The sequence below is a fragment of the Bubalus bubalis genome, chromosome 17 (assembly GCF_019923935.1).
Source record: "Bubalus bubalis isolate 160015118507 breed Murrah chromosome 17, NDDB_SH_1, whole genome shotgun sequence".
Classification (NCBI taxonomy): domain Eukaryota; kingdom Metazoa; phylum Chordata; class Mammalia; order Artiodactyla; family Bovidae; genus Bubalus; species Bubalus bubalis.
The window spans coordinates 9,684,397-9,687,997 of NC_059173.1; the positions used below are offsets into that span (position 1 = coordinate 9,684,397).

The 3,601-nt window shown below is 47.2% G+C and overlaps 1 non-coding gene across 1 annotated transcript; it reads left to right on the forward strand.

Moving 5' to 3' along the window:
* The first annotated feature begins 1,279 nt into the window (after positions 1-1,279).
* TRNAG-UCC lies at positions 1,280-1,351 on the forward strand. The gene has a single exon. It is a non-coding gene; the product is annotated as a tRNA-Gly (tRNA).
* The last annotated feature ends 2,250 nt before the right edge of the window (positions 1,352-3,601 follow it).

The window sequence follows — 3,601 nt, forward strand, 5'->3', positions numbered from 1 at the left end:
CTCCCAAAGTTCACCCAAACTCATGTCCATCGAGTCGGTGATGCCATCCAACCATCTCATCCTCTGTCGTCCCCTTCTCCTCTTGCCCTCAATCTTTCCCAGCATCAAGGTCTTTTCAAATAAGTCAGCTCTTCACATCAGGTGGCCAAAGTATTGGAGTTTCAGCTTCAACATCAGTCCTTCCAATGAACACCCAGGGCTGATCTCCTTCAGGATGGACTGGTTGGATCTCTTTGCAGTCCAAGGGACTCTCAAGAGTCTTCTCCAACACCACAGTTCAAAAGCATCAATTCTTCAGTGCTCAGCTTTCCTTATAGTCCAACTCTCACATCCATACATGACTACTGGAAAGACCATAGCCTTGACTGGACAGACCTTTGTTGACAAAGTAATGTCTCTGCTTTTTAATATGCTATCTAGGTTGGTCATAATTTTCCTTCCAAGGAGTAAGCGTCTTTAAATTTCATGGCTGCAATCACCATCTGCAGTGATTTTGGAACCCAAAATAATAAAGTCAGCCGCTGTTTCCACTGTTTCTGCATCTATTTCCCATGAAGTGATGAGACCAGATACCATGATCTTAGTTTTCTGAATGTTGAGCTTTAAGCCAACTTTTTCACTCTCCTCTTTCACTTTCATCAAGAGGCCCTTTAGTTCTTCACTTTCTGCCATAAGGGTGGTGTCATCTGCATTATGTGAGATTATTGATATTTTTCCCGGCAATCTTGATTCCATCTTCTTCCAGCCCAGCGTTTCTCATGATGTACTCTGCATATAAGTTAAATAAGCAGGGTGACAATATACAGCCTTGAAAAGTACTCCTTTTCCAAAGCGGGGGAGAAAAAGAGTCTGCCTGCCAATGCAGCAGACACAGGTCTGATCCCTGGGCCAAGAAGATTCCACATGTTGCAGGGCAACTAAGCCCATCACCACAACTACTGAAGCCCCTGCCCTAGAGCCCGCACTCTGCAACAAGAGAAAGCACTGCAATGAGAAGCCGCAACCAGAGAGCACTCCCTGGCTCACCGCAACTAGAGAAAAGCCCACGCAGCAGTGAAGACCCAGCACGGACAAAAATAAATAAATAAAAATGCCCCTCCCTTAAAAAAAAACCCTTCAATACACAAATGGCAGTCATAGCATCCCCATGGCAGCCAGGAGCATGGCGAGGGGAGGGGAGGTTTTTACTCTCTCCTGCTCCCCTTGCCCATGCTCTGTGACCTGTGCGAGCATGAGGTCTTAGCGGAGGGCAGATCAAAGCCAGAAGAAGCATGGGAATTCCCTGGCGGTCCAATGGTTAGGACTCGGCACTTCCACTGCCATGGCCCAGGTTCAATCCCTGGTCGGGGAACTAAGATCCCTCAAGTGCTGGAGCATAGCCAAAAAAAAGGGGGGGGGGGCAGCCAGAAGTAGGAGGGGTGGTTCCTGAAACTGATGTTGAGACAGACCAAGCATTGCAGGTCCCTCCAACATGCCATGTCCCCACGTGGCAGCCTCCAGGGAAAGCCAGATCCAGTTAGGAGGTAGCGGAAGGTGGCTGTTATGGACAGGAGACTCAACCACCATTCCTCAGCATCCCGCTGGCCACATCTTTGGGGAACAGCACTTTCCAAGGGCCTTCTGAGATTAGTTCCCTCTGTCAACCACGGACATGTGAGCTATCTGCCCGAGGAAAGCCACTCAGGTCTTGGAACAGAGCTCTTATAAGAAGACAGGTCACACACAGGACTTCCTTGGTGGTCCAGCAATTAAAACTCCACGCTCCCAGTGCAGGGGGCACAGGTTCGATCCCTGGTCAGGAAACTAGATCCTGTATGCTGCAACTAAGACCTGGAGCGACCAAATAATTTAAACTTCTTTTTTAAAAAGAGTCAAGCTTACCAAAAAAAAAAAAAAAAAAAAAAAGACTCACAAGATGGTCACACACACATGTTCCTGCTACATGACCAGCCGTGGTAACTAAAATGCAGGGCTCCAGAGCAGACATCAGGTGCACATCCTAAGTTTTAATGTTTACATGAAACATTCTGATATCTGATAATCTGCTCCATTGTACCCCTAATACCCTAAGCCTACACAGTAACATCATTAATCAGGAGGATCCCTTAGACTGCAAGATCAAACCAGTCAATCCTAAAGGAAATCAATCATGAATATTCATTGCAACGACTAATGCTGAAGCTGAAGCTCCAATACTTTGGCCACCTGATGCGAAGAGCCGGCTCACTGGAAAAGACCCTGATGCTGGGAGGGATTGGGGGCAGGAGGAGAAGGGGACGACAGAGGATGAGATGGTTGGATGGCATCTCCGACTCAATGAACATGTGTTTGAGAAAGCTCCGGGAGTTGGTGATGGACAGGGAGGCCTGGAGTGCTGCGATCCATAGGGTCACAAAGACTCGGACACGACTGAGCGACTGAACAACAACAATGAACATTCCTTGAGCTTAGTCTCAGAGCTTGTCCGGGTTAGGACCAGGGCTCCAGGTGCCACTGGAGAACAGCAAAGACAGTGAAGCGGGCGGACTGCACGAACTCTCCGCCTGCAGCAGACACACAGACTGCGGGAAAGCCCTGGGCTCTGCACTGCTCCGTCTGCCTCTGCAGACACCGCTCCACCCCTGAAGGACAGAGAATCATCCGAGGGAGCCCAGCCCCAAGCCAACACTGTGAAGGGACGACTGTGTAAAGAGTAGACAAGAACAGGTGTAGAAGGACGGTGCTGAGGCCATTCGATGGGGGAAAGGCAGTCTTTTTCAACGATGGTGCTGGGAAAATTTAACATCCACAGGTGAAAGAAAGTAGCTGGACCCTTACCTTACACTAGACACAAAAATTAACCCCAAAATAGATCAAAGTTCTAAGTATGAGAGTCCACACTACACAACTCTAAAAGCTTCATGACACTGGATTTGGCAACAACTTCATGGATATGACACCAAAAGCACAGGCAACGGAAGACAAAAACAGGTGAGTGGGGCTTCATCAACATGAAGATTTCTGTACATCAAGGGACACCATCAACAGAGGAAGAGGACCCTCCCTGGTGGTGCGTGGCTAAGACTCTATGCTCCCAGTGCAAGGGTCCCCAGTTTGAGCCCTAGTCAGGAAACTAGACCCCACATGCTGCAACTAAAAATCCTACATGCCACAATGAGGATGGGCGATCACACAGGCCGCAACCAACCCAGGGCAGCCAAATAAATAAATACAGACAACAACAATGCAAAAGTAAGAAGGCAACCCACAAAAAGGGAGAAAATATTTGCAAATTACATATCTGATAAGAGATTAATACAAAGAACTCCTACAATTCAGTGACAAATGATCCAGCTGAAAAATAGGCAAAGGTACTGAAATACACATTTCTCTGAAGAAGGTACATAAATGAGTAAGCACACGAAATGTTGATCAACGTCCAGTGATGAAGGAAATAAAAATCAAAACCACAGTGAGAGACCACTTCAATCTATTAGGATGGTCATTATCAAATGAACAGCAACAACAACAAAACAAAACAGAAAATACCAAGTGTTGACGAGAACGTAGAGAAACTGGAACACTGGTGCATTGCTGGTAAAAATGGGAAATGGTGTAGTCA